Source organism: Mastigoproctus giganteus, chromosome 7, assembly GCF_048544385.1.
Source record: "Mastigoproctus giganteus isolate SK-2022 chromosome 7, ASM4854438v1, whole genome shotgun sequence".
In the NCBI taxonomy this organism is placed as follows: domain Eukaryota; kingdom Metazoa; phylum Arthropoda; class Arachnida; order Uropygi; family Thelyphonidae; genus Mastigoproctus; species Mastigoproctus giganteus.
In genome coordinates this window covers 78,305,412-78,327,946 of record NC_143581.1, presented here as the reverse complement: position 1 = coordinate 78,327,946, position 22,535 = coordinate 78,305,412, and the positions used below count along the sequence as shown (strand labels likewise).

Genomic DNA, 22,535 nt, shown 5'->3' with positions numbered 1-22,535 from the left:
TATAATGAAGGTAAGGGGATGGCAATAATACAGTTAACTCTTATAGGTGAATCAACTAGCTGATTGATCCTGGGCTTGCCATCCCAGCACTTCCTGTCTTGTCAAAGCAGGAAATCTGGTGATTAAAGGGTGTTCAAATAAGCTGGATTTGGGTCTAAAATGTGGGCACTGAAATCTACTGATGCTAATCTGAAAGACCAGCAGGCATTGCTGAGAGACCTCCTTGCCATGCATAGGTACTCACATCAAAGGGAATGAAAATAGTTGTTGCGACCATGTCCCTTCTGAAATATTCTTAAAACTGGTTTATAAACAAAGAAAATAAACAAAAAGAAATTAAAAATATCATAGCACAAACATGAGACACAAACCCATGACTTTTGGATTAGGAGGCCTAAGCTACAGGAGCTGATATGGTAGAAGCACTGGTAAGGAGAAGACAAACTTATCATCTCTTGATTTTCTCAGGGATTTCTAAATATGGGGTCATATAGGTGGATCAATTTTGCTTCATTTAAGGAATACTCTATCCTAATGAAATTTAAAATAAATCTGAGGTGACACAGTTATGCATCCCTTGTAAGCCATTAATTTGGAAACAGCAACTAACCCAACTAGATATTGCACCTTTTTACAAAGCTGAAGACAAAAAAACTATAAAAGATGGTGGAAGCACCATTAGAACCTTTTTGCATTTAATTCTAAGAAAACGATAACGTGTCACTTTCCAGAACTGCCCATGTAAAGTTGTATCCATAATCAGGAAGGGAGAAGGAGAGAGAGAGCAGGAGAAGGAAGAGTCTGTCAGACCACCACTGCTAGATTAAATGCATTCCTAAAGGGCGCCTCTGTAGCCAGGTGGGAAGGAGCAGCAGTGAGTAACACACGCTTCTTGATTAGACCGGGGTTCGAGTCCGGTCTAATCAAGAAGCGTGTGCTACTTGATTAGACCAGGGTTCGAGCCCGTCACCACCAAATACGGAGGATGCGGAAAGGTTCAAGAAATGACCACCGCATATCCCGGAGCAATATGGCCTTAGTTGCTAATGCTCCTAAAAACCAAATAACAACAACAGCATTCCCTAAAAAATATCAGTACCAGCAATGAAAATCTAATACCAGTAAGTTCTTTCTTTATCCCTTGAATCCTAGAATATTTTTTACATATGGCACTATGGCAAAAAAAAAAAAATAATAAAAAATAAATAAATACTGTATATAAGTACTAAAAGGTAGGCTATTAAAAAAAAAAAGCAGTAAAAATTACAGTGATTTATTAAAAACATGGCTTGTACAGTGTACTGCTAAATAGCATCACAGAATACAAACATGGAAAACTAATGAACTGAATCAGTTCAAAAATCAGAACATGGCAAGGAATTTGACAAACATAAAACTCTTATGGTTGCAAGATGTGTCAGAACTGTTGTAATTTTTTACATCAAATTTATATACAAATTTTCTTTACAACAATTGGGGATTTTGTGCATTTTAAAAATAAAAAGAAGAGAAATAAGCCTGCCTATTTATAAAAATGTCATTAGCTTAAAAATCCTTTATTAAAACTGATTACATTTTCAATTTGAATATGTGCAGTGATGGCTTCACCACCCCCACTTCAAATAGATCAGTCAATAAGGAATACAGCATATATCAGTAAACAAACATCCTTTTTACTCATTAAAAAAGTTTCTATTTTATTAACTGTACAAGATTTCGATAGATATGATAATGGAACTATCAGTCAGCATATTTATCAATTTTCTAGACTATAAATATTACTAAAGAAATGTTACAAAAGTGTAGTTTGGGGTTTAGTAAATATAAAAGTGTCTAATCTGAAGTTCAGTAAATATATTTTTTTTACAAATTTATTTTACAATTATGTCAACAAAACACTTTACTCTAAGTTGCTTGTAATTAGCATTTAATATACAACTACACAAAAAGTGTATTAAAATGTACATTTGTTTAACAATAAACAGTGGTATTTACAAAGTCACAATTGTCAAACAGATGATACACAAATGTTTAATGTTGAGCTGAAGAAAAATTTTCACCTCAATTTCAGATACAAAGAATTCTAGCCACTGATGTTCTGCTGTCCATAATATCTAATCGGAATGAAATGCCTTGCAGAAGGTCAGTACTGCCTCTTGGTGTCAAGTCACTGCCACCGATGAATTTACAGTAGTAAGCAATATACTACTTTTGAAGATTATCACTGCTATATATTTCAACTTCTATCAAAATTTCTTGGTAACATTTCCTGAAATAGTTTTTATATATCCAAATAATTTTCATACAATACATTCAGAAAAGCAAAGGCAAAAGCATTAAAAACCACATAAAAATAACTTAATTCTAGTCTGATTGGTGAGTCTTTCTAGAAATTCTGGGCCTTAATGGAAATGAGCAAAATGAATGGTAGCATGTACAATGTTTATGGAGCATGTCCTGTAATCTTCTCATTTGAGATTTATTTATGCTTAACCAGAAGTATACCAAATTATAACTGGGAACCAAATGATTTTGTAATAACTGTGAGGAAAGAGAAAGAGAAATTGTTGTAGCTATACACAAATAAATATATGCCAATTTCATTTTTTTTTTTTTTTTTTTTTTTTTTAGTTTCAATATTTTGCCATTTGTGGACAAAATGGGATAAATGTTTTATATGGCAAATGCACTGTTGTAGTTGTTTCATTTTTTTAAATTTTTTATTTTTTATAATGCTGTACTTCAAAATAAAAATATTAAAAAGCAATATTTCATATACTTAAACAAATTTTTTTCAATTTGTTTTGTCAATTTCTCATGTGTAATCCAATGGCTGCTACATATGAGTGGTCAAATGCAAGGGTACAAAAAAAAAAAAAAAAAAAAAGCTAAACCCACCAATACCATTTTGGGTTATACAATTAAAGTATTTTTGTAAATTACTATGTAGATGAAAACCAATATCTCTAAAATCATTTTCTATTGAAAATAGTGCTGGATTACATATTCTGTATCAGATTATGAGAATCTTTCCCCTCCCAAGGATATACCACTTTGGGTTATAAACAAGTGAATTTTACAGTACTGCAGTAATTACTGAGAAATTGCAGTCAACAGCACAAACTTATAAAAATATACATAATGCACACTTTCCATTATGCTCTTAGAAGTTTTTGCCAATCTAAAAGTGATTTCATCCTTAAAAAGGAGGTCACATGCTGTCATTTACAAAATTTATGATTATACTGCAAGTAACAAATACAATAGTGTGTCTAGTTCTTCTTTGAATTTATTCAAACTATTAACATCCACAACAACAGATGGTAGCTTGTTGGCTAAAGCCGCTTGCTAAAGGCAAACTTCTACACATATATTCTTCAACCATCCTTCCTCAATTTGAATTTATGCCCCCTCATATGCATAGCATGAGCAAGAATCCCATCAGCACTGAGTTTGATCAAGCCATTCAAAGCCTTAAATACCTCAATCAGATTACTTTGCATGTGCCTAGTTTAGGTGTTGCAATTTGCAGAACTGAAACCTAGGCACATGCGAAGCAATCTGAGGCCTTCAGACCTGTATGCAGTACTCAAAATGTGGCCTGACCTTTGCCTTATACAATGGGATAATGACCTCCTTATCCCAATAGCAAAATTCCTGTATATCATTGACAAAACCCCAATGAGCTGTCCTGCATGCAACTACCAATAACTACCAACATATAATCATCTAATTGAGGGAATATACTGCAGAGGAGGAATATACAATAACTCAGTGGCCACAATGGAAACCTTGCACTTAGATTGCACAAAAATTTGCTTTCAGCCAGTTTTGATTTGATTTGGATTTTATTTTATTTATAGCTACATGCATTGGGTATAATTGTACCAAAACAATCAGCCAGAGAATAATCAGTTGTTAGAGAAAAACTGAAGAAGCTTTTTCCTGATGTGGTATACATTTGCTTCCTTGCATCATTAACTAATACTTTGCATAACCCAGATATTATTTTACACACCACACTTATCATGGTGGGAATAATATGGGAATTTTTATTCCAAATCTTTGCATCTCTCTCTCTCTCTCTCTCTGCTTACAAATATTCCTACTTCACATATTTTAATTATCAAATGAAGTATCTGGATCCTTTGATTCTCATGCATGTTGACGACATCTTGAAACTAATTAGTGCATTGGGAGGAACCCTTCTTGTAATTAGCATTTATTCCGTGGCATTCAGAGGGCAGATTAAACAATGACAAGGCAGGGTACAGCATCTACTTCAGTCACTCCAAAGCATGCAGCAGTTTGGTTAAATTTATGGTTTTGAGGTTCATTTAACATTTTCACAACAACGTTCTACCCTTGTCTATTGCTTTGTTTCTTTGTTGCTGGCCATGAATAATAATACAACTTATAACTCTCTTATATGTATTTGTTCTGTTTTTTTAGCATTAGCAATAGTAGAAGCATATGATGCAAGAGAGCAAGCTTATACAGCATCAGTCAAAAAAAAAAAAAAACCCTCCCATTTCACCCATCCATTCGTTGTTCCAAACGAATTAGACAGAATTAGACAAAATTCTTTGTCTAATTCTGCCTCGAATTTATTTAAATTATCAACTTCCACAACAACAGATGGAAGTTTGTTCCAGCAATCAACCATCCGCTGGCTAAAGGCATATTACCACACACATATTCTACAATTGTCTTTCTTCAGTTTGAATTTATTCCCCATCAGGTTTGTAATCTGAGCAAGAGGAAGAATCCCATCAGCACTGAGCCTGCTCAATCCATTCAAGGCCTTATACACCTCAAACAGGTCACCTCGCAGGTGCCTAGTCTCCAGAAGCTGCAATTTGCAGAACATAAGCCTTTCTTTGTAAGAGTCTTGTTGCCCTTCTCTGTACTCATTCTAGCAACTCTACATCCTTCCTAAAATGAGGCTTTCAGACCTGTACTCAGTACTCAAGGTGTGGCCTGACCATTACCTTATACAAGGGGATAATCACCTCCTTATCCCTGCTTGCAAAATTCTTGTATATCATTGACAAGACCCCATGACCTACTCTGGCAGTCTGTCTGCACTACTCAGAAAACTTCATATCTGACTGCACAATTACCCCAGGTCTCTTTCATTCTCCACTACCCTGAGTGTTAACACTGCCCAGTTGGTACATCTCTCTGGGGTTACTGCTATTCATATGCAGTACTTTGCACTTGTCAATGTTAAATTTCAGTTGCCACTTCTCAGCCCATCTGCCCAACTTTTCCAGATTCTGTTGCAGCAGCATACTATCATTACTGTTATTAACAACCCTGCCAACTTTGTATCATCTGCAAACTTTGACATTAAGCTTGATATATTTTTTTGTTTGTGGTGGGAAAATTTGTTGCAAAGTTACTTGGAAAACAAAACAAAACAATTCAGCCAATCACAGAGATTTTCATTTGCTTTATTGGCAGAGAAAAAAAGTTCTGCAGTTGTTATAAAGCATCATGTACTTTTATTCTACATTTTCAAGTTTCTCAGAGTAAGAAAAACTGTGCCAACCATTACAATTACAACCATTCTTTTCTAACTTGTGATAGAAATGCTGAAAATATAAGTACATTATCCCAGTTTTCATTAGTTTAAATCATGGACCATTCACAAATTATGAATGGTCCGTGGCATCAACGATTGTTTAGTTTGTGATACTAATATATGTTACCCATTGCTGTTGATTTTTTTTTTTTTTATTATTATTATTATTATTTGCCCTTTGTTAAGTGATAGAACTATTTGTAATTTTATTACTCTGATGTCACTAATTTTTTTTTATTGCAAATATGTTGCTAGAATCATTTACAGATCAGAGAAAGACATTATAATATGAATTTCCATGAATCATTCAGAACTTTTCAACTTCCTTTCTATGAAATTCGACTTTGTAGTCTAACTTTCCTAATATAGAGGGTTGCTTTATGCTTGTTTCACTTTGAATTACTGGAGTATACTGCCCAAAACATGGATGTAGTAACTTTAATTGTTTCTACATGCAAGCCACTGTTCTGAATAGGTTTAACGGGTGTTGACGAAAAGTTGTCCTTTTTCATTTGTAATGACTCAATTACTTTGAGTAAGTATCTATTTTATTTTTTATTTTTTTTTTATTTTTTTGGCTTGTGAATTTTCATATTAAACTATAGTGTGTAATTTTGCCCCTTTGTGAAAATGGTGAAAAAATATATTCAACACTTTCGTGATTAATGGCTCAAAGATGCTAAATATAAGAACTGACTCTGCAAATTAAATGGTGATTATTTAAAACATTTTTGCAAATATTATAAATGCATGCTGACAGCCAATATAAGTGATATTGAAAGTCATCTTAATACAAATGAAGTACAAGAAAGCTGAAGAGCTCTTTAGTTTTCAGCACCAGAGAGCGTTGCCATTCAAGAAAATTGGTGATATAGACGGTGCAAAGGCAGAAAGTAGCATAGAATTTTTAAAAGCTGTTTATTAAGGGTAGTTGATCATATGAGTAACCTTTGTAAATTTTGGTTTATAGACAGCATGGAATGTAAAGACTTGAATCTGCGAAGAACAAAATGTACTTCAATAATTTGCAACACTATAGCACCACATTTCGTGAATAATTTAAAATCTGATTTAGGAAATAGAAACTTTAGTTTAATTATCGATGAAAGTAATGACATTAGCGTTATAAAAATGCTGGGAATTGTAATATGGTACTAACCGAATTTCAAGAATCGACTTATGGTAATTTTTTTTTAATTCAATGCAGAAGAAATATGCGAATCTTTGAAAACGTTGTTAAGAAATAATGGATTAGAGTTGCACAGATTTATTGCACTTGTACTAATAATACATCTGTAATGGTTGGTATTAACAATGGTGTGTTTAAGAAATTAAAGGCTGAGATTCCCTGTCTGCTTTATATCAAGTGTGCATGTCATTCAATCCAACTAGCAATGTCCCATGCTGTTGATGCCACTAAATTCAGATTTTCTTATTGTTCTCACACTCACCTGTTCATCAGGCTGAATATAAGAAGCTTCATAGTTTAATGAATGATGGAGTTCCTCATTTGATCAGCGAAAAAGCATAAAGTGCAGTTATTTTATAAAGTTTGTTATTCTATAACAAGTAAATTGAAAACAAAAGATGTAAGAAAATTTTTACTAATTCGTCTTTTGCCCTATAATTTCCTTTTAAAATGGAAAAACAATACAAGCATACCAAGCGGCTACACTAAAAGGAGGAGGAAAAAAAGTGGGTTTGCAGAAGCACTAGAAAAAGAATTAAAGAAAATTCCTAAGTTGTTTTCTTCCTTCCCTGAGAGCAATGTGAGCTCTTTAATTACTACCAATAGAAATAACAGCAACAATGGCATCAACATTGGGTTCAATATCTGCAACATCATCATCTTTTCCAGCATAAACTGCAGATAAAGATGTAAAAAATGTAAAAAACCAAACGAATACTAATGAACTAGACCTATTAAAAAATTTAGTTAGTGAACAATATCCAAGTGACATCACTAATTATCCAAACATAATAACAACAGATATGAAGAGAATTTATCTTACATCATGGACCCTGTACAACTAATGGCCCATTCCCAAAAAAAATCACAGCAACAGGTCATTTTCAGAAAGCTATTACAAAACAATAAACAAATCAGGTCTTAAAATGAACAGATTTTGGTTGTGTTATTCCCCAAAATTGAATGCAGTGTACTGTGAACTCAGTTGGATGTTCTCATCAAGTAAGGAGAATTCTGGATGGATAAAAGGAATAAAGGATTGGCCAAATTTATCCAATAAAATTAAAGACCACAAGGCAAGTTGTCACATACAGAGGCTTGTTATGCCAAGGAATCATGGATGGCAAACAAATGTTTGGATAAAAATGTAGAAGAGAATTTATGACAAGAACTTAATTTTTGGTGTAAAGTTTTGGAGTGGCTTATCAAAATACAGTATTTGTTGCTTGTAAGACGCACCCTAATTTTGGAATGGTAAATTTAAGAAAAAATATGCAATGGAAATTTAAAATTCAATAAAAATAAAACCCAAAAGCCAATAAAGAAAGGCATAGGATTATTACTCCTATTATTTTAGTATTATTCAACTTCAGATTCATAACTGACTTGATCATCATTATCCTCAACATCATCATCCTCTCCACTAGTATCATTGTCACTCATACAATAAACGATCTTCAGTGCCATCCATTGCATTAAGGTCATTTAATGCAATGGATTAAAAAGTTCATTGAAAGGGGTGTATCTCAATATCAGCTGCTCTTTTCCGTACTGCTACTATTATCATTTTAGTACTCACTGCAATACCCAAGTTCCATTATCCAACTACACAAGTTTTCTTCCAAATTTGACCATTTATGTGTAATTTTACAAAAGTCGTGCTTTGTTTTATCAGCTTCTTGTATAAAACTTCCTGCTTCCTCCATTGACGAATCATCTTTTCAGTAAGCAGTGGCCTGAAATTCCGTTCTGCTGCTTTGTTCACGTGTTCTTTGACATATTGTATTAATTTTAGCTTAAATCCAATAGTATAATTTTGCCTTCTTGCACCTGCCATTGATTAGGGCTTAAATGTATAACTGCACTTGTTACTCCAACAACAGCCTGGTAATTACCGAAAAGTGTACTAACATATAGTAGTTAATTATCCGTAAACTACTATACATTAACTCTCGGTTTTGCCCATGTGCTGTATTGCCACTTTTGGCTTCTAAGGGCTATACTAGACGAGTGCTTGAAGTGTGGCGTTGGCAACGCCCAATTTTACAGGAAGCAAAGGGTAAAGGCATGTAAACTAGACATGCACTTTGAACGCTGCGTTGGACAACGTTAGCTGGGGTTGAATGCCAGCTTGTTTGTTTGGATTTTTTTTGGCGCATTAGCAACTACGGCTATAATGCGCCAAGACTAGGTAATATTTAAAAATTTTAAATTCTCGGTGACCTAATTAGTAAGGCCACCATGTCCAGATATATTATAACAAAGATATAAAAAATAAATCAATAAAAACGTAACAATAGCATAAATTAAATACAATTAAAAACTTTTATTAATTTAAAATAGCTAAAAACAGCAGACACGTTGTCATTGTCAGATAAAATCTGACTGAGTGTATACGGCTCAGTCAGATGATTAAAAGCGGTAAGACGGATATTGCTAAAATCTGGAGTCAATTAAAAGGTGTCTAATCATTAAAATTGTGCCACAGGACACACACATAGGAGGGTCATCAGCCCTCAGCAAAAACGAATGAGTTAAATGACTGTGTCCTATGCGGGTCTGGGCAAGAACAACTTCCTCCTTACGATTCCTGCGCAGACTAGACTGCCATGGTTCAATTACAGGCTTTATACGATATAATTTATTTGCAGTCTGTCTATTTCATGAATCCTGCCATTGGGAATGTATCTTTTGGTGTATTATTTGCCTGTAGTCTGTATAGGGGACTGACAGGCAGCGGTTATTATTGGGAATTGCTGATTTGGCTGTGGCGTCAGCCAAATCATTTCCCCTAATCCCAATGTGGCTGGGAATCCAGCAGAAGCGGATATCATATTCGCGTTCATGGAGAACGTGAATCTTCTGCTGAATGCTAGACAGAACTGGATGAGGATTATATCTCACAGATATTAAAGCCTGTAACATGCTAAGAGAGTCGGAATATAAAATGAACTGTTGAAATTGGCATTCACTAATGTGATCCAAGGCTAACTCTACAGCGTGCAGCTCTGCAGTAAATATGCTGCATTCAGAGGGAATCTGCTCTGATATAGTCCTGTCTGTAAAGACAGCAGCAGATCCCACATATGATTCTGACTTCGAACCGTCTGTGTAGACTGGCGCGAAGTCGGAATATTCAGTTCGGTGTGCTGAATGAAGCTGCAGGTAGACACATGATGGAGTGTCCGACTTTCCCCAGTTTCTAAGCGACAAGTCACATACCGGGACATGAGCATGCCAGGGTGGAAAGGGTTGCTTTGATGTCTACCTTGATATTAAGTTCTTTGAGTAGCTCTTGGACACGAATACCAAAAGGAAGATTGGTAGTCTTGCGGATGTTGTACAAATTTTCCCATCGTGGCTTAAAAACGGTTAGCCACGTAGGGTGGTCTGGCAGGGATTTCAGTTTTAAAGTGTAGTTTAGAGACAACTGCTTACGTCGAAACGATAACGGTGGTTCGTTTGCTTTGACGTATAAGCTCTGGACAGGAGATGTTCGAAATGCTCCAGTAGCTATACGTAGAGCCTGATGATGGACAGGGTCCAGCCATCGAAGGGCACTGTCTCTGGCTGAAGAATATACTTGGGACCCATAATCTAATTTGGATCGCACAAGTGCACGGTAAAGCCGAAGAATGGTACATCGGTCTGCTCCCCAAGATGTAGAGGAGAGCGAGCGGAGATTATTAAGCCCACGTGTGCACTTTGTGCGGAGTTGACGAATATGATCCAAAAAAGTTAGTTTTTTATCGAATATGAGTCCCATGAATTTTGTGTTTGCTGCTACTGGAATAGCATTTTGTCCGAGCCTTAATTCGGGTTCAGGATGAAGATTACGCTTGCGACAAGTGTACGCAAATGGTCTTCTCCGGCGAGAACCTGAAGCCATTTGCAAGTGCCCAGGAATTCAGACTATCAATGGCTTTCTGCAGTTGTCTTTCAATAACCCTCATGTTGCACGACTGGCAAAAATTGCTAAAGTCATCAACATAGAGGGCACTGTTTACAGTTGGAGGAAGTTGTTCTGTGATGGAATTTATTTTTATGGCAAAAAGCGTGACACTTAATACTGATCCTTGTGGTACTCCCTCCTCTTGGCTAAAGGAGCGAGAGAGTGAGGATCCCACACGAACTTGGAACGATCGATTGGCTAAAAAGTTTTGAATAAAAAAGGGCAGATGCCCTCTTAGGCCTAGGCTATGTAAGTCTTTTAAAATGCCAAATCTCCAAGTTGTGTCATATGCTTTCTCCATGTCAAAGAACACCGACACCAAGTGTTCCCGTTTTAGGAAAGCATCCCGGATGGATGCTTCCATTCTAATAAGATGGTCCAATGTGGACCGGTTCCTTCGGAAGCCGCACTGGATGCTGGAGAGAAAGTCATTTGATTCTAAATACCATATTAAACGAGAATTGACCATTCTCTCCAGGATTTTGCACAGACAGCTAGTCAGAGCAATAGGACGATAGTTGGTGGTGACTTTTGGATCCTTTCCTGGCTTAGGGAAGGCAAGAACGATTGCCTTTCGCCAGGAGTCCAGAAACTGCCCGTCAGTAAAGATTCTATTATACAGAAGGAGCAGACAATCCACAGATTTTGGTGAAAGATGTTTAATCATTTCGTAATGGATGCCATCTGGTCCAACAGCACTTGCTTTGGAAAGAGTGAGGGCTCTTTTGAGTTCCTCTATAGTGAATGCCCCGTTGTAGGAATAGAGGCCCTTGGTCTTAAAATTAAGTGCTTGTTTTTCCAATTTATGTTTCAGGACCAGGAACTCTGGGGAGTACGAGGATGTTGCGGAGATGTTAGAGAATGTTTCCCCAAGAGCATTGGCTATTGCAGTTGGATTTGCAATAGCGCATCCATTATAATCTAGGATTGAAGAAGGGTGGGATGTATATTTTCCCTTCATTTTCCGGATTTTATCCCAGACTACCTTAGAGTTGGTAGACTGGTTAATAGATGATGTAAAATGGATCCACGATTCCTTTTGACTCTGACGGCGGATATATCGTGCTTTGGCTCGTGCACGTTTAAAGGCTATAAGGTTGGTCGTGGTAGGATATCGGCGGAATATCCCCCACGCTTTGTTTTGAGCCTTTTTTGCTGCTGTGCATTGTGAATTCCACCAAGGTTTGGGAAATGGTGGAAACCGGGCTGATGTTTTTGGGACAGTATTAGCAGCTGCTTGGACGATGATTTCTGTGATGTACTTAACTGCATCATTGATAGGCTCTTGACTGACTGTGCTAAGATCAAAATTTGCCTGATGTTGGAAGGCAGTCCAGTCAGCCTGATCAATCTTCCACCGTGGTAACCTAAAAGGAAGACATGGTCTCCCACTGTGTAACAAGGTTATCACGGGGAAGTGATCGCTTCCGTATGGATTCTCCTCCACTTCCCAAGTGAGTGAAGGGAGTAGATAAGGGGAGCAGATAGAGAGATCAATGGCAGAAAAAGTACGGGTAGGCATGTGGAAGAAGGTGTTTGTTCCAGTATTTAGAAGGGAAAGGTCATTGTCATTGAGCATACGCTCTATGACTCGTCCCCTTCCGTTGATGTTAGCACTACCCCACAGGGTGTTATGTCCGTTAAAATCCCCGAGAAGTAAGAAAGGGGGAGGCAGCTGCGTTAGAAGATCATCAGGGTCTGCCTGGGTGATGTCAGTCCCAGGTAGCAAATAAATGGAGCACACAGTTAATAGAAATCCCACTGAAAGGCAAATTGCAACAGCCTCTATGCTGGTTGTAATTAGCAAGGGCTGCACTGGGGTCTGGTTACCCACGAGGATAGCCACTCCCCCATGTACAGGGCCATCCGCAATTCTATCCTTTCGAAAAAATGTGATGTTGTGCATGGTGGGATCATCATTTGCCTTTAGATATGTCTCCTGCAAGCAAACTGGCTCGTGCTTTTGCAGGAGGGCCTTGATGTCATCAATATTTTGCCAGAATCCACGACAATTCCATTGTAGGAATTTAGCCATTATTTGGACTTGGTGGGTCCATCAGGCGGCTTCCAAGGTGCTGAGGGCTTACTTTTATCAGTCTTGGGTTTCTCTTTTTTGGGGAAGAATGGACGCTGTCCCGTGTCCATTTCTTCCTCCGCAAAGAGTTCCAAGACTGAATCTTCGGGTACCTCCTTCTGCCCGACATCCATGTTTTCTTGGGTACTAGGGGGGACTTCCCCTTTCTTATTCTTTTCTTTCGTAATTACCTTTGTTAATTGTGGTGCATTAGGAGGTACCGATATAGGAGTGGCAGCTGATTGGTCCTTCTGTGCAGGTTTTTGCGAACTTAAGAGATAACGCGCGATGGGAGTGAAAGACTCCTTTGGAGGAATGGTCATGTCCGTCTGAGTTCCGACGGAACATCTCCCTGCTACCTTCTGGGCGTAGGTAGGTCTGTTGATATTCAGGGGTTTCACCGATTTCCTTGCCTCCTGGTATGATATATTTAGCTCTGCCTTCAGCCGTTGAATTTCTTTTTCTTCTTTCCACCTCTGGCATGCTCGTGAATAGGCCGGGTGTTCACCTTCACAGTTAATACAGGTGGGTTTTGCGGCTGAACATGGTGTTGTTTCGTGGTCCTTTGCACCGCATCGAGCGCATGCAAGGACTCCACGGCAGGCCATTTGAGAATGTCCATACTTCTGGCATTTAAAACACCGTAAAGGGTTCGGAACGTATGGACGCACTGAACAGTTGATGTATCCAGCTTTAATCTCGTCAGGAGGTTTAGGAGAGTTAAAAGTCAGGATAACGCTCCTGGTTTTAACAATTTTTCCATCCCTTCGCGCAGTGATTCTCTTGGCGGCAATGACTCCCTGTGGTTTTAATTCGGAGCAGATTTCCTCCTCGGTGACGTCGAGAAGGTCCCACTCCGAAATGACACCTCTCGATGAATTGAGTGTTCTGTGTGGTGTCACTGTTATAGGGATTCCTCCGATTGATGTTGTTCGGAGGAGATGTTCAGATTGCCTGTCATTTTTAGTTTCAATTAAAAGATCTCCAGAACGAAGCCTCTTAACTGATTTGGGTGAACCTGCTAGCCTGTCTAACCCTTTTTGAATGAAAAAGGGCGACATTTTACCAATTGGTGTCTCATTGGTAGAATGCATAATTAAAAATCTTGGGACAGGCCCTGATGATGATGATTCAGTTCGCTGCCTCTTTTTTGCAATAATATTATCTGTCTCTACATCTATATTTTCAGATAGGGACCGGGCTGGGGCCCCTGAAGAAATAAGTTTATCAGGATTCATGAAGTTTTTTATATGATTCAGTGCCCGGGCTCCCCACCCACCACGGAGCCCAAAGGGACACCCACTACCCGGCATGCAATAAATGCGCTCGGGAGTGGGACGCCAGGGCTACCCAGACACTATACCCGCACCGCCGCCAGCCTGAATCCTGTCCCTTGGACCATGAGGGTAGGGGCGTGGCATTGTCACGGTTGACCCTCGCAGGCGAGCCTACTAGCCGATTGATCCTAGCCAGGCCTTCCAGGACCACCCGTCTTGTCGAAGCAGGGGCCAAAGTGGTGTATTGAAGCTGGGCCCCTCAACCACCAGGATCCCCCTTTCCGAATTTCCACGGGTCGCAGCGCACGGCAAACACGCCGGATTCCATTGATGTAAGCCTGGAACCTGGGCTGTGGGCGTTGGATCCCAGTGATGCTAGTCTGGAAGTCCAGCAGCGTCACTGGGAGGTCCCCTCACCACGTACAGGTGCCCACGTCGAGGGGTTGAATGCCAGCCAAACACCGTTGGAGGCTTTGCAAGTGTGAACGCCGTGGCATTTGTATAGCCTGAGGAGACATTCTCCCCGTGCAGGGGTGGTTGGCCTTAATTTGTTTGTTTATTATACGTTGGGGAAGACTATGTTTGACACAGAGGAGTTTATCTGAGAGATGGAAAGGGGGTCTCCCTTGTACAACACGTCATTAAAAGACTACTCCAACGAAGAAATAAAGGCAAAGTGTTGTAATGAAATTGGAAAATAAATGTTTCCGAACTGGGATGAACAATGTAATGATGAGAAGAATCAGAAAGCTCAGTTCGGAACCTTATATTTATATATTACTTCTATTTTAGTACTGTTTCATTAGTTAATGAAATACAAGTTTGTTCACTTGCAGAGACAATTTATTGGTAGATTCCTCATCATCTGTGTGTGTGGAATCAGTTGATTTCAATCCTTCTAAAACTCAGTCCTGTCTTATATCTCGCAAAAGGACTCTTCTGCTCCTATGCTTATAGAAATCAGGTAACACTCTGATTTCTAGGCAAGATGATATATCTCTTTTGGGGATTACCCTGACTTCTAATCTCTCTTGGCACAAGCACATTACAAATATTGCTTCCTCTGCATCTAAAAAAACTTGTTTTTCTTTCGCTCTCGGCATTACTTTTCTTCCAAAACAGCTGTTCACTCTGTACAAATCGCAAATTTGCCCTGTCATGGAATATTGTTCCCACATCTGGGGTGGTGACTCCAAAACCTTCCTTCATGCGTATTTCTTGAAAATTACAGTGTATTGTACAGAAGTTCAAGTCTAATGTCAACAAATATCTTCTTTTCGTCTTCTCAACCTCCAATCCATGTACAGTACTATAGGTTCTAATACCGCTCGTTTGGGGTTTTCATAAAAAAAAAAAAAAAAAAAAGCTCATCTGTTATTCTCTTTATTTTTAAATATTTATTTGATTTTATGAGTGAAAAAAAAATCTCCTTGCAAACATACGTTGATCCGAACAAAGTAGCCATTTTCATGGCATTTTCTTTTATTAGCGGAAAATCTTCAGATGGGAATTCAGATATTGTTGATCTATATAAGTTGTTGGTCTATAAGTTGATCTTCAATCATATTGAAGATCAACAATTTCAAGTTTCAATCTGGGATTGCAGTTTTCAGCCATAGAAGTAAATGGGTTCTCAAACAAAAGCTTATGTTTTCTCATGGGATTTTATGTCAGAAAATCCGACTTTCAAACTTGTCAAAAAAGTAATTGTAATAATGAAAGGCAATGATTCTTTGGAAATGTATTTCTCCTTTAGCTCAGTACAACATTCAAAGTGAACTAAATTGTCTTGCTCAACTGGGATTTAAATAATAACAACTTATTCTGAAATGATTTGATGTCACCAAACAAATCAGACCAATTTTCCTTTCCCTTGTAGTTTTAAAATAAGAGCATTTAAATGACTAGAAATGTATGTATGAATTGCAAGATCAAACAGCCACTCCATATTTGACAGTTGTTTTATTGGTTTCCCCTTTTCTGTGTTGAAACATTCGGTGATATTTCAACAGCCACATTAAGGCCATGTGATCTTGTAAAATTTACAGTTGAAATAACTACATTCATAACGTGTTGGAGATCCAATACTTTCCCATAAGAACTTCTTGATGCACAATTCAGTGAATTCCAATCAGTTTCAGCTCTGATATCTATCATTTTCTTGGTTATTCTACCCATAAGCCCAATGATAATTGTTTGTCGAGCCAAATAATGCCTTGTATCATTGTTCATTTCTCTGGACAAATTTCTTCCACAACTTTTAACAAATAACACTTAACAAATTCACCATCACTGAACGGTTTACTTTCAAAAGCAATCAAACGTGCAACTTGATAACTGGCAGGTACAGCAGATAAATTTCTTGACTGATAACGTATTCAGTATGTTTTGTTGTTTTCTTAATTCGTTTTGTAACTTTGAACACTTCTTTTTGCAGCACTCTTTCATGATTTATGATTAAAATCAGTGTCGTTTTAAATTATATTCTTTAAAATCTCTCACAATCTCCTGACACACCAAACACACTTCTTTTTTGTGGTAATAAATGAAGAAATAGGATCAGTCCACCTTGGATCAAAAACACAACACTCCAAATCGATTTTCCCCTTTTGGAACATTTTTAAGAATGATCTTTTTTATTTTAAGAATAATTTTTTTTAATTCAATACAAATTAATAATTAATTCAATGCAATGAACAAGCTATATTAAAACAGCTAACTGTATTTGGCGTACATGTGACTGCACTGAACCACATGTACACGTTTGATACAGTCAAGCTGGACGATTGCATGCATGTACAGACTGTGGCGATCGGTTCTGTTTTTGTTCACTTTCCATGCGGGCCTTATAAATATTATTTGCTGGCTGTAGGTTGTACACCACTGATCTAACCAATCAAACTGCCGCAGGTATAACAAAAACTATTTGTAACACACTGAAATCAAATGATTTGGATCCTTTTAAATGTCGGAGCCAAGGATATGATGGGGTTAAGGCAATTCCGGCGTACAAGTGCGCATGAAAGAAATGGAACCAAATGCATTATACGTTCATTGGGTGGTTCATTACATCAACTTAGTGGTGAATGATGCAATTAATTGTATCCCAGAAGTATCAAAGAATTTTGCAGTTGTACAAAGCATCTGTGTTTGTTGGCACAGCATCAACCATTGCTATCTTCATATTGGGGTGAATCAGACATTAAAAAAAGTTAAACCCTACACGGTAGGCTGGTCTTCTTTTGTCCTTAATAGCAATAAGACAATGATATACGGATATTCTGAAAGTTTTTAACAAAATCATGTTGGATACTACAAAAAAAGATTTTTACAAGAAAAATGCATACAGAATCAATATTTGAATGAGTTATCCGAATCTTTATCTCCTCAGTTATTTATTTTTCGTCAAAATGTTCTGAAGAGAAATAGAAAAAATTACCATGGCAACAATGGAATGATTGTCTTTAGCATTAGCATCAGTAGAGGCATTTGATGCAAGAAAGCAAGCTTATGCAGCATCAGCCAAAAAAAAAAAAAAAAAAAAAAATTAAAAAAAAAAATAAAGAAACCACTTCCACTTCACTCCTCTGTTCAAAAATACCTATCCAGCTGAGCCTTAAACTTATTTAGGCTATCAACTTCCACGACAAGGGATGGAAGTCTGTTCCACCAACCAACCACCCGCTGGCTAAAGGCAAATTTCCTCACGTCTATCCTACATCTGTCTTTCCTCAATTTGAATTTATGCCCTCTCAGGTGATTATTCTGAGCGAGAGGAAGAATCCCATCAGCATTGAGCATGCTCAAACCATTCAAGGCTTTATACACCTCTATCAGATCACATCGCTGGTGCCTAGTCTCCAGACACTGTAATTCGCAAAACTTAAGCCTTTCTTCGTAAGAGCACCCCTTTGTTCCATTCACTAATCTTGTTGCCCTTCTCTGTACTCGTTCCAGCAGCTCTACATCCTTCTTGAAATGAGGCCTCCAGACCTGTATACAGTACTCTAGGTGTGGCCTGACCATTGCCTTATACAAGGGAATAATCACCTCCTTATCTCTGCTAGAAAATTCCTATATATCATTGACAATACACCATAAGCTACTCTTGCAGCCCATCTGCACAGCTCAGAGAACTTCATATCTGCCTGCACAACCACCCCCAGGTCCCTTTCATTCTCTACAACTGTCAGTGTAGTACCACAGAGTTGATACGTTGCTCTGGGGTTGCTGTTTCCCATGTGTAGTACTTTACATTTGCCAATGTTAAACTTCATTTGCCACCTCTCAGCCCATCTGCTCAACCTTTCCAGATCCTGTTGCAGCAGCACAGTGTCAGCCTTGACAACCCCACGACAAGCAGTGTCCATTGATCACCACTCTCTGTCTTCTCCCCCTCAGCCACCCCTTTATCCACAGCAGCAATTTGCCTCCAATGTCACACTGCTCCAATTTGTGCAGCAGTCTTCCATGTGCAACAGTATCAAAAGCCTTTCTAAGATCCAAGTATATAATATCAAAGTTATTCCCTGCATCCAGTTCCTTTGTGACTGCATCATAGTATCCAATTAAATTGGTCAGGCAAGACTTCCCCTTAACAAAACCATGCTGTGTCCAAGCTATAACTGAAGTCTTGTCTAAATGATCCTGCAGTGCTTCTTTAACTAGTGCCTCCATTAATTTTCCTGGAACAGAAGTTAAACTCACAGGTCTATAATTACTTGTGTCAGCCTTTGATCCTCCTTTGTGAATTGGGGTCACATTTGCACATCTCCAGTCTGTGAGTACCTCCCCTGAGTCCAAGGAAGCTCTCATAATTATGGCTAAGGGTTTGCTTACTTCCTCTGCTGCCTCCTTTAATATAACTGGATAGATCCCATCTACCCTGGGTGCCTTTCTTGTGTTTATCTTCAACAATTTCTCCTCCACTTTACTCTCAGTTATTACAAGATTCTCTAGCTTACTGCTAGAGTCGAATACCTCTGGCTTTCCCCTCGCTAAATAACTCCTCATATGTGAATGTCGATGCAAAATATTCATTTAGTTTGTTAGCTACCTGAGCAGGATCATCAACAGTTGGCCCATCGATATCAAGTGGTCCAAATCTGATTCATCCCCTTCCTTCTAGAGTTTACATAAGTAAAGAACTTTTTGCTGTTTTTCTTTGCATCCCTTGCCAAAGATTTCTCATAATCTGCCTTCGCCTGCCTAACCTCCTTTGTAACTTGGTTACAGATCAACTTGTATCTATCATAGGCTTCTGTGTCATGTGTTAATTTGTATGTATCCCATGCTTGTTTCTTCTCTGCCGTATGCCTCATCAGTTCATCTGACATCCATTTGGGCCTCTAAACTAAAGTTACTAAAGTCTTCAAAACTAAAGTTAATAAAAAAATTATTTAAGAAATACCATGAACCAAAAATGACTGTCTGGTTTAGCACTTTTAAGAATAGAAGCAGAAAAGGCAGAAAATATGGATGTCTCAGTTAACTGATAATTTCGCTAACATGAAAGCTAGTTAAAAGAAGCTCTAAATGCAAATTTCCAAAGCAAAAAATAGAAGTCACTTATACTTTGTATTTAAATGCATATCCTTACATTTAGTGTATTGTATTAATGTTACAATTGTTATTAAATATAATAATATTATCAATATATCAATTTCAAAATTTTTTTCTCGTTTCATTAATACCCATTAATAAAAATAATAATAATACAGTAAAAATTAAGTATACAGTTGTTGGAAGAAGTAAAACTGAAAATATGTCTGGTATTTTCCAGAAATAATGGCTAATATGTTTGCTGAGTGTTTTTGCTCTTCAATATTTGTGGTTGGGTTAACAGGGCAGGGCCTGTGACCTGTGTTTGCATTGGAGTTCTAGTTATGCCACAGTTCCTATTTATATTCTTATATTCCCTTTGGCTGTTGGTTAGAATTTGGAAACAATACACTGCAACAGAGAAACAAAGAACAATGAAACTGCTGAAGCAATTAAGACAATTACGTTAATAATATTCTATAGTATGAATCAGAGCTGTAATACTCAATATGTTCTACGTTGATAATAATATTAGTAAATTAATAAGAGGAGTTTACCTCAATATAGTACGTGGAACACTTCCGTATGATACCCTCCAGAAATTAAAACGGAAAAAACGAAAAAATCGACAACTTACCGGTACATTAAAGTAAAATATAAATAATTAAATAATTAAAGTAAAATATAAATAATTAAATAATCAATTTAACACAATTCAAAATCAATTCAAAACAATTAAAATTCAAATTAACGCAATTAAAAGAATCTAACGAAAATATTCAAAACGATTTTCCTTCCTGAAGCTGACAATGCTTTTCGACCGACTGTCGTGATCACAGGAATGAAAAATGAATGAATGAATTCAGCCTGATTCGGTAATTTTCATTCCTGTGATCACGACAGTCGGTCGAAAAGCATTGTCAGCTTCAGGAAGGAAAATCGTTTTGAATATTTTCGTTAGATTCTTTTAATTGCGTTAATTTGAATTTTAATTGTTTTGAATTGATTTTGAATTGTGTTAAATTGATTATTTAATTATTTATATTTTACTTTAATTATTTAATTATTTATATTTTACTTTAATGTACCGGTAAGTTGTCGATTTTTTCGTTTTTTCCGTTTTAATTTCTGGAGGGTATCATACGGAAGTGTTCCACGTACTATATTGAGGTAAACTCCTCTTATTAATTTACTAATGTTAATAATATTCTGTAAAAAGTGTTCTGTAACACTTTAATTATCCTGAAATCAATCCAAAATAAAATAAATTGTCACTACAGAGTAGTTGGTAATAATCTCACAATGTGGAGACATTGTGAGATTATTACCAACTACTCCGTAATATACATTTTTCGTTATTGTTTCTGTTTTTGATTTTATTTTATTTACATCTGTATAAGCAACAATGGGTATAATTGCATCAAAACAGTCAGCCAGTTGACTTGGTGCATTATGGCCTTAGCTGCCAATGCACCATAAAAAATCAAATCAAATCAAATCAAACAGTCAGCCAGAGACTAATCAATTGTTAGAGAAGATAATACAGAAGAATTGGGTAGTGTTGTTTTTTCCCTGATTTGGTATAAGTTTGCTTCCTTGCATCATTAACTAATACTTTGCATAACCTAGATATTGTTATTTTACACACCACACAACCTACACTTGTTATTATGGTGGGAATAATATGGGAATTTTTACTCCAAATCTCTCTCCCTGCTTTGGATGGGGGGGGGGACATCTGTATGAAGTAATGAAATTTTTGGATATGGCAAACACATGGTAAGAATATAACCAGATCATTAACATAACATGACCTCGACAATGTCTTCTGCACACTAATCGACTCCCTCCAGTCACTATTTGGCATAGTACAGGCAGCAAGATTATACACTAGCTGATCCGGAAGCCTCCTAGAGTGTTACTAATAGGTTCAGCCCGGTGTACTAACTAGCGACCAGCCTGTAAGCCCTCGAAATGTAAGGAAGTTTGGATCTCGCATGGTGATCATCATAACCTCAAAAGACAGCAATCATACTGCATGATGGAAGAGATGGGAAAGGGTTGACCAGAACATAGCTCTGGAGACTAAACATGGGTTCCGCCATTTCAAGCCTCCAATAAGCAAAGTGGTTTTGCACCGGTTGATGAGTCTTCTACCACCTAGTATTACCTGGTAACCTAGTATTACCTGGCAGTCCTCCATGAGGTGTGGGTGCCACACCTCGATCCTGGCTTACATTGGTTCACACCTGGGTGGTCACCCACATTGTGCCTGCGCATGGGGGTTATACCCAGGATTACTAACGGTCCCAAAATTGTGAAGGTGCAAGCAGAGGATTTGACTGTCACAGACCATCTGGACTCCTCCTAAATTGGGTCAACTTGACTTGAGTGTCACCCAAATATCAGCCCCCATCAGCATTTTAGACTCCCAGGTAGCAAAGCACAGTTTGTCTGGCATATCTGAGAGAATGTCTGCAACAGCCTCAAGGACCAACTGCTCAACACAGAAAATAAAAGAAAAAATGAACGATCCAATTGCTTCTTTACTCTCTTTTCTTTACTTTCTTTTCCACATTCTTTTTGGAATTTTTGCTTGTTCTAGAAACAGTTTCATTATTATATCTTCCTTTTAATCATTTTTTAAAATTATCCATGCTTTATTTGCCCTATTTCACATCACATAGGAATTACCTGCAATTGTAACATAATTATTCATATCTGCATTCTTTCTGACAAGTCTCACTCTTCTTTTGGATTTAACTACTTTTATAATGCTGTTGCCATTTTATATCTACAGGACTTCACTCCCATCCTGACTTGCAACTTAAAACAGTTTCCAACCTTGACAGCTTATTCTGTCTGTTATCCCTTTCAGATAACTACTTTTTTCAAACTCATTCGAGGATATCACA

General features: G+C 37.5%; 1 protein-coding gene across 2 annotated transcripts in view; it reads right to left on the bottom strand.

Moving 5' to 3' along the window:
* Positions 1-1,731: 1,731 nt before the first annotated feature.
* The window catches only part of LOC150083012 (casein kinase I-like), a 415,276-nt gene continuing 394,472 nt past the window's right edge, over positions 1,732-22,535 (bottom strand). The window contains exon 10 of one of the 2 annotated variants that reach the window (XM_090376979.1): positions 1,732-2,269. The gene's annotated coding sequence lies outside the window, so the exon portion shown is untranslated. Of the gene's footprint in view, positions 2,270-2,403; positions 2,542-22,535 lie in introns of those variants that run through there. The other variant, XM_090376980.1, reaches the window with a different exon arrangement.